This window comes from Nelumbo lutea, chromosome 4 (genome assembly GCF_056320005.1).
Source record: "Nelumbo lutea isolate HS-2025 chromosome 4, American lotus-T2T, whole genome shotgun sequence".
Classification (NCBI taxonomy): Eukaryota; Viridiplantae; Streptophyta; class Magnoliopsida; order Proteales; family Nelumbonaceae; genus Nelumbo; species Nelumbo lutea.
In genome coordinates, this window is record NC_142687.1 from 71,463,866 (window position 1) to 71,473,624 (window position 9,759).

Sequence of the window (9,759 nt, forward strand, 5' to 3'; positions counted from 1 at the left end):
GCCCAGGACATTGGAGATTGATGGGCAAAATTGGAAAATTACACCCGACCCCTAGACTCGATTATGATACTGCACTATGTGTCGGATTGGGCTGTCTTTGATGTACCAATTAGTGAGATCCTGAGCAGGGGTCAAAACCTGGGTATGTTGGGACAGTCTAAGAATTCATCTGAGTGGGTGATCAAAGTGACAGGATCAGCCCCTTTGTTAGACGAAGGTAATGATCGGGGATGCACTCTCACTGATGGAAACCAAGACTGCCAGTAGTCGATTTCAATCGTTGAGATTTGTTTTGCAAAATATATTTTATATGAGATATAAAAGTATATATATTATGGTTTCGAAATGTTTGCAAATAGGTTTTAATTCCTGGGATCCATAGTTGAGAGAGTGCAACACTGTTCCTTGCAGCCGAGGGAGAGGTGCTCTCTTGTCGGGCAGTGTATGATCATTATGGGTTGAGAGGTTAAGTGTAAGACCACTGAGGATAATACTTGATGGGCTAATCTTGCATCTGCCCACAGTTCCTGGGTGTTACAAGGTGGGTTGGCCCAGGGACCACTTAGGGTAAGTGTTGGGCCCATAGAGCCCATCTGATGGGTTTCAGGGGGTGCTCTGTCCATAACAATGTATTCGGCCAGGCCTTGTAACAAAGGCTGGGCTGAACCCATGTGGCTGATGTGTAGATCAATCTTTGGGTCCCACACCAGATAAGGAAGCCCAACTGAGCAATGGTTTGGAAGGCTAAATGAATACATAACCTTAAATGGTACTTAAGCCCATTTCAAACTGGGCTAATCTGATTAGTCATTTAACGGGCGAATACTGATATAAGATCAGCTGATAGGATTGGTCCCACACCCTATCCTCTCAAAGAGTCTAAGATCTAAATGAGATTTAGATTTGGAAACTTCCTAATTAGATTAGGAGATGACTGATCTAATCTGCAACTTCTAATCCAGATATGATTTGGTTTAGCAACTCCTAATGGGATTAGGAGCTGATCCTTTTAAGTCTATAAAAGGAAGAGGGGGCGGCAGCCTTTAGACACAACACACAATCATCAGCAACAGATAGACTTGTCTCAAGAGCTGAAATCACAGAAGAGAGAATTCTGCTTCCTGCAAATACTCTCTTGCTGCCTCCTTCTTGCAGCTGCTGCCTACAACAGTTCAATCTCCATTGCTTGGGTGATATCAAGATTGGATCTTGATTCCAATCTTTTGGAGAAAACATTGGTGGGAGTTGTATTCACAAGTCATCCAGGTGATTCTTTAGAAGGATCAGGTTCTTTTGGAAGAACACTGCTGATTCTACTCCACCCTGCACTGCGCCATCTTCAGTGGGAGCAGATTTTGGATCCTACCTTGGGCGTGAATACCTCCATTGAGAGATATTATTTCTCTATATCAGGTATTATCTCTCCCTACTCCTTTTGGTTCAGATCTGGTTCAGTTTATGGTTCAAGAATGATCCTTGAAAATATGATTTTCTAAATAGGGAATTCGATTCCCAGTTGAAGGGAGAGAAAAATTTTTGAAATTTGCCCCCCTTATTCCGCAATCTTGGGCGTCCATGTGATGGATTTCCTATCCCTTCAGCGGTATCAGAGCCATGGTTCAAATCTTGAACCATTCTGTTTCAGATCTGAACCTGCACAAATAGGGAGAAGGCGTTATACCCAATTTGTGTAGATATGGGTTTTGGAAAAATTGTTCCCAAAATAGATGGGCAAATAATCTGAAGCTAATTTTAAATAAATTTGATTATTATTTAGAATAGTTCTTTATAATTTTCTTGATTTATGGGTTGTTCGTTCAAGAGGAGATCGAACTCTTGTTTTGCGTAGGGAGAACTGCAAGATTTGTAGTTTATTGAATTTATTTATTACATTTGGTCTGTAAATAATTATTTTTTATTTTTAGACTCAATGTATAGGCATTCGATCTGATGTAATAATTAAAAGAAATAGGATTTCTATTTATTTTTTAATTTTGGATCGAAGATGGTAGTGTAGAGAAGGAGATTTCGCAGATGGGACATTCGCTATCTACGATTTGCAAACTGCAATCTGTGATCTAACCTCTGTATTGCAGGATGGAGTGTGCGAACAGCCCTAATTAACTGATTCTTGTTTTTCTTTTATCAGTTATTTAATTTCAGATTATTTCTTGAATTAAGGATTTAATTAAAAATCAAACCCTAGACCCATTCGAACCAAGATTGGTTCAAAACCATTTGGACAAAATCTAGGGTTTAATAAAGGCTGAAAGTCAGCCCTAATTTTTCCCACTAATGAGCATGAGGATTGATATTTAATTAAATTATTAATTTGGCCCAACCTGTAAAAGCCCAATTTTAAATAGTTAAAACTACAAAAAGCCCATTTAAAGGATAAAGCTATATGGGCCGAACTGGGAAACCCTAATTCAGCCCATATACGTAGATAATATTAAAGGTTAATATTATGGAATTTTAATGGGCTTCCAATGGGCCTTACAGATAATTAATTGATTGGATCAATTTAACCCTACATGAGATGTATGGATGTGATGTGCTGCATACATGGGCCATAAGTACTTGGCCCATGCTCATTCAGTGGGAGCCACTTTGGTTTGACCTAAATCAAACTAGGGCGTAATTATTTGTTCCCTCCAACTAATATGAGTGCAAATGATAGGGAGATTCATATGATGAACTCTCTAAAGGCCTTCCATCATTAGCATGAGGATGAGTCCTTCAGTAATGAGGAAACGCACCAGAAAATGGGTTATCCATTTGCTGTTGGGCTTGTCTAAGTGTTTCATAAGATGATAGGGGCATCATAGACAAATGTGGGAGGGGCTTCACCAGAAAATGGGAACTCTCTCACGGTACCTTGGCATTCACGAATATGATGGGTAAGCACTCACTGGACAGAAAGGTTTACCTGAAAACAGCTCTGAACCTTGTCTGACAGAGGCCAAAGGGAAAACTCATATGATGAGTGGATATGATCCTTCACAAAAAGGTGGTGGGGTTAGGCAGCAGAAACAGTTGGCTCCATGCACCCTATGTGATTTCCCACATTTCTAGAGACAACCCGTAGTCTCCATCACTGAGAAAGGAGGGAAATCTCAGAGATGAATAAATGGAAATGGATCATATATTAAAATCCATATCTATGAAATGAACATGAATCAAATTAGTTTGTGGACTGATGTTTGCTCTTTTATGACAAAATGGCAAACGGATCTTTTGCAAAGCTTCTTGATGACAACAAGCTTAAGGGCCCAAACTATGTCGACTGGTACAGGAACCTTATGCTGGTTCTAGCTTCTAAAAAGCTGGACAAAGTGGCAAAGAATCCTGCCCCAGAGTGTCCGGGTGACAGGGCTTCTGAGGCCCGAAGGAGAGACTATTAGGAATGGGAGGAGAAAAACTCCCTAGCCTGGTGTTACATCATTGCCTCCTTAGACAACCCAATACAGAGGCCGTTTGATCAGATCGAACTTGCCAAGGACATATTGGACAGCCTGAGGATGATGTATGAAGAGCAGAACCATTCTACTCGACAAAAGGTCTTGAAACAATTCATGACCACTCAAATGTCTAAGGGCCAACAAGTTCACGACCATTGTCTCAGGATGATGGGTTACATCAACGAATTGGAGTGGGAGGAGAAAAACTCCCTAGCCTGGTGTTACATCATTGCCTCCTTAGACAACCCAATACAGAGGTTGTTTGATCAGATCGAACTTGCCAAGGACATATTGGACAGCCTGAGGATGATGTATGAAGAGCATAACCATTCTACTCGACAAAAGGTCTTGAAACAGTTCATGACCACTCAAATGTCTAAGGGCCAACAACACAACCATTGTCTCAGGATGATGGGTTACATCAACGAACTGGAGGCTCTTGGATCCGGGCTGGACCTTTCAACCCAGATAGATGCTATCCTCAATTCTTTGCCTCCTTCCTTTAATCCATTCATCATGAAATATAACATGAACAAGCTGAATGTCAGCTTGCAAGATTAGCCCATCAGGTATTATCCTCAATGGTCTTACACTTAACCTCTCAGCTCTTAATGATCAAGCACTGCCCGACAAGAGAGGACCTCTCCCTCGGCTGCAAGGAACAGTGCCGCACTCTCCTCTCACATGGATCCCAGGAATTAAAACCATTTGCAAACAATTCGAAACCGTACATATATATATATATATAAATTATTAATTTTGCAAAACAAAATTCCAACGATTGAAATCAACTGCCGGCAGTTTGGTTTCCATCAGAGAGAGTGCATTCCCGATTATTACCCTTTGTCCGACAAAGTGGCTGATTCTGTCACTATGATCACCCACTCAGATGAATTCTCAAACTGCCCCAACATACCTAGGTTTTGATCCCCGCTAAGGATCTCACTGATTGGCATATCAAAGGCAGCCTGATCCAACACCTAGTGAAGTGTCATAATCGAGTCTAGGGGTCAGGTGTAACTTTCCAGTTTTGCCCATCTATCTCCAAGGTCCAGGGCAAGACTGGAAATCTGGTCCGGTTCAAGGATTCAAGTAATCCCATACTGCATGTGCCTCGGGTCTTACCCTGATGGCTGAGATAGGCCATCCCAACACTTGGTGACACACCAGCATCAGCCTTGGCAGGATAAATCTCCCTAGATTTATCCAACGGCTGTGAACATTTAAAACTAATATGAGTCTCTATAAATGTCCAGTTTTAGGGTTTTACACAGAATTAAACCAAACAACATGAATCAAACATGCACTTTATTTATTTCCATTAAATAACAAAAGCACATCAAATCAGATTGAAGCTAAGGGCATACAAAAACTGTCTAACAGCTCCCACTTGCACTTAGGTCCAATCTGGTACAAGCCGGAGTCCCATACTTTCCACGTGTTTCTCAAACACCTTCTGTGTCAGTGGCTTAGTGAATGGGTCTGCCACATTATCCGCTGATGCTACCTTCTGAATCAGGACGTCCCCTCTACCAACGATCTCCCGCAATACATGGTACTTTCTCTCGATGTGCTTTGACTTCGAGTGAGCCCGAGGCTCTTTAGCCTGGGCAATCGCTCCATTGTTGTCACACAACAATGGGATGGGAGATGTGCTGGATGGAATCGCTCCCAATTCGTGTATGAACTTCTTCATCCACACGGATTCCTTGGCAGCTTGACTTGCGGAAATGTACTCGGCCTCGGTTGTGGAGTGTGCAGTGGACCCCTGTTTGCTGCTTTTCCAGCAAACAGTGATGAACTTACAATTTATCTATAATTTTTGAGGACTTTAGCATGGATTTTTATGCCGGTTTTATTAATTTTTGCCTTAATTTAGCTTGATTGCAAGAAAGATTTCAGGGGGAGCCAAATCAACAAAAAGAAGGCAAAAGCAAGAAAAGAAAACCCAAAATTTATCAAGTTCAGCCCGGCCCAGCCATGAGAGCAAGAGAATTTAATTCGGCCCAAGAAGAGCAAGTGAAACTCTTTGGAAAATCCAAAGGAAGAAGCCTAGCAAGAAGGAAATTTCGGCCCAGCCCATTTTTAGCCCAAATAACAGCCTAGAGTGTAGCCTACTTGAGCTCAAAAGCAAGCTAGGTTGTAGCCCAAATAGCAGCCCAAAGGGAGCTAGGGGCGGCAACTCCTAGATGTTTCTTGAAGAGAAGGAGGGTGCACTCTAGAAGGTTCATGAGGGGTGTAATACACCCAATTCTAGAGACTTCAAGAAGGGGCAAGAACCCCCTTGAAAAACTATATAAGGAGGCCTTTAGGAGGGGAGAAAATTGTTCAATAGCTTGAGAGGAAGGCTCTCCCACTCTTAGAGGTTCGGCCACCTTGAGAGAAGAGAAGAGAAGAAGGCTAGGCGCAAGGAAGAAGAAGAAGAAGGGCTGAAGGAAGTTCAAGACAAGCAAGCTAGAAGAAGAAGGTGAGTTCAAATTGAGGGTTTGTGATTCAAAGATCTTTTGTAATAAATCATTTGTAGTTTCATTCTCTTTTGATTTGAACTCAGTTTCTTTGTTATATTTTCTTTCTTCTTTCTCCTTGTTTCCATTCTTCCTTGATGTATTTCAGCTTGTAAAATTTCAGTTCAGCAATCTAATTCTTTTTGATTCATTCAAATGGTCATGCATTGTACTTGAAGTTTCTTGAATAAGGATGTGATTGTAGATTAATTCGGCCAACTAACCTTCAAAACTTAGATCTGAATTCTCAGATCTGAGATTGCAAGATCTGAATTGCTTGAAAGAGAATTCAGATCTGCAATTTTCAGATTGGGCGAATTAATCTACAGCTTGGAATTCCTAGAGTGCTTGAGAGAGACTCTAGGAATTCAGATCTACTATTCAAGAACTGAATTGAGTGCAAGGTTAGAGATAACTTGCACAATTCAGTTGGTGATCAATTCAGATTTGAATTGATGCCTTAGAAGTGTTTGAAGAAATGCATGCATGGGGATTAGATTCTTGCTAGAGATAGAAGAACCGTCACTCATGCATAGGATGAACATGCGCTTGAGAGAGGCTGTTCATGACCTTGGCGTTTCACCAAACCAAGGCTCAATCATGATTCATTTGAATGATCCAAATTGATAGATTGCTGAATTCTGAGATTGACATTTACTGCTTACTCTTCTAACCTGAATTGAAGGCAATTGGGCCAATGATTTAGATAGATTTTAATTTAGGATTTTTTTTTAGCTTTCATTAAAGTTTTGATTCATTTGTTGATCAGATAAGAAGTCCTCAATTTAGTATTGGTAATTGTTTCCTAAATCCTCATGGGAACGATACTTCATTCACTACTTTATTACTTGAACGGCTAGTGCACTTGCTAGTGTCACAATGAGCCACACATCAAGTTTTTGGCGCCGTTGCCGGGGATTTATAGAAGCAATATTAGGAAACATTGAGCATTCTTAATCTGATATCATTCAGCATTGCATTCATAGTTGGGTTAATTTGCTAACTTTTTCATTTCAGCTTGGACTGCAACTGCTGTACTACTGTAGTTATGTTTCTTCTTTCTTAAGTAGATTACTTTCTTTTTCTGGTTTCAGTTTCATTTTAATAAAGGCATATTTGATTTCTATTCAATCTTGGTGTTGTTCCCTTCAGAAAGAAAAAAAAAAAGAAAAAAATTCACATAAACATGAGTGTTGCAGATCTGAGTTGCATTCGGCACTCAGATCAGCAGATTTCAGATCTGCAGCACTCAGCCGAAAAGAATTACTTGTGTTTCAGAATTTTATTTCTTTTTCCATTACAAAAAGAAAAAATATATATATATATAAAATGAAAAAAAAAAGGAGATCTTTTGAACAACCAGAGGAGCAATTGAGAATTCGGATCAGAATTCAGATCTGAGTTCAAATCTGAATTCTGCTACAGCAGATTTGCAACAGTTCAGATCTGAGTTCCTCTGAACTCAGACCTGAACTGATGCAATTTTGAGGGGAATTGGGTGTCATAACCACCGCAATTTACCCTAGGACACTTCTGCTACTCCTCGATGACAATTTGGTAGAAATAACTGAAGGTAAGGCAATTGAGATTTCAGATCCGAACTCAGACTTGAGTTCAGACCTGAACTATGCTATAGCAGAACTGCAATACTCAGAAAAAAAAAAAATCTGTTCTCAGCCCTTTATTATTCTTTTCTTTCATTACAAAAAAATATATATATATATTTAGATAGTGAAAAAAAAAAGAGAGAGAAAGAACCATATAACCGAAAGAATGGAAACCAAGGATTCAGATCAGAACTCAAATCTGAGTTCAGATCTGAGTTCTGCTGTAGCAGATCTGCAACAGTTCAGATCTGAGTTCTCTTGAACTCAGACCTGAACTGATGTAAATTTAAAGGATAATTGGGGGTTATCGTCACCCCAATACACCCTACAAAAAAATCTGCTATCTCCCAAAAACAATTGGAAAGTCATGGTTGAAGAAATTCGGATCTGCAATCACCTAGATCTGAACTGGGGTTGTGAACAGAGCAGGATACAGGGCATACTTTGCTGTATTAAATAACTTGTACTCCGATCTATCTGAGCTGATTTGGTTGAAGAAAAGTATATTTAATCTGAGAATTTTTTATGCCTCAAGAGATTTCATGCAAAGTGGCACTTCCACACCATTTTTCTATTAGAGTTCAGACCTATAGCAAGGCTACTATAGCAGACCTGCTACAGCAAGACTGAACCAGGGCAGGTTTTGAACACCAGATCTGATATTTAGTAGCCTTCCAATATGAAAATTAGACCTGAGCACAACTGTACTGTTATCAGCAGCTGCTATTATATTTATTGTTGTTCTCAGTGGCTTCTGAGATTTCAGAACTGATCTCAATTTTGTGTAGAACTGATGTCTGAATTGCTATCAATCCTTTGTACATTGACTTCAGTTTAGTGTATTGACCTTCAGTAGCACAGAAGAGCCTTTTAATATGAAACTCAGACCTGAACACAATCACTGCTGATCCGCACTTGGCTGTCCTCAGTAGCTGCTAAGATTTCATAACTGTATATTACTGTTCTCAGTAGCTACTGAGATTTCAGCTCTTAGCAGTTTAGATCTGTGTAATTAAATCCCGTCCCTGATTTCAGCAATATAAAGAAGAGGAATTTGTAAACTGTTGTTCTAAACAGAGATTACTGAATTCAGACCTGTTTGTAAATTGCTACTGAATTCTGTATATTGAATAAGATGTTGATCTGCTTTTAGTTAGCTGCATTTATTTATTTTAGGATGTAGGTTTGTATATTCCAATACTTCACTTTACATTTTTAGTTGTAATAGGATTAGTTATTTATTTTCTTTTGTGAATATTGGCCTTTTTATTGCTTTGACCTTTACAGTTTATGACAAGCAGACCTGAACTGGAAGAGATCCTTTACGACCCGGAGATTGAACGGACTCTCCGTGTCCGTTTGAGAGCAGCTAGGCAAGTCAGACAAGAAGCACAAGAAATGGCTGAACAAAGAACTATGATGGATTATGCCAACCCACCCTCACCGGGACTGTCTCCAGCATTATCAGGCCAACTATTGCTGCCAATAACTTCGAAATTAAACCGGCCATAATCCAAATGATACAAAATATGGTTCAGTTTTGTGGTATGGCCCATGAGGATCCGAATGCCCATATTGCTAACTTCTTGGAAATCTGTGACACCTTCAAACACAATGGGGTAAGTGATGATGCCATCCGGATGAGGTTATTCCCATTTTCTTTGAAGGATAAAGCCAAAGCTTGGTTGAACTCATTACCGGCAGGATCTATAGCCACATGGGACGAAATGGCCAGCCGTTTTCTCTCTAAATATTTTCCCCCTTCTAAAACTGCTAAAATGAGAAATGACATCACTACTTTTTTCCAGCAAGAGGGGGAATCTCTCTATGAGTCCTGGGAACGTTACAAGGAGCTACTAAGGAGGGTTCCTCACCATGGCCTTCCGATTTGGCTGCAGGTGCAAACATTTTATAATGGTCTAACCGATTAAAACAAGACCATCTTAGATGCAGCAGCTGGGGGCTCCATAAATAATAAGACTCCCGAGGTTGCCCATGCACTCATCGAGGAGATGGCAGCCAATAACTACCAATGGCATTCAGAAAGGACACCAGTCAGAAAGCAGCATGGTCTTCATAATGTGGATACATACACAGCTCTCTCTGCACAAATAGGAGCACTTAGCAAAAAATTTGATGAGATGCAGATGGCAGCTATGCATGTACAGTATGATAAGTGTGGGGGAG

At 40.2% G+C, this 9,759-nt stretch overlaps 1 non-coding gene across 1 annotated transcript; it reads right to left on the bottom strand.

Moving 5' to 3' along the window:
- Positions 1-9,347: 9,347 nt before the first annotated feature.
- LOC148861040 (small nucleolar RNA R71) lies at positions 9,348-9,454 on the bottom strand. Its single transcript, XR_016095281.1, has one exon. It is a non-coding gene; the product is annotated as a small nucleolar RNA R71 (small nucleolar RNA).
- Between the last annotated feature and the right edge of the window lie 305 nt (positions 9,455-9,759).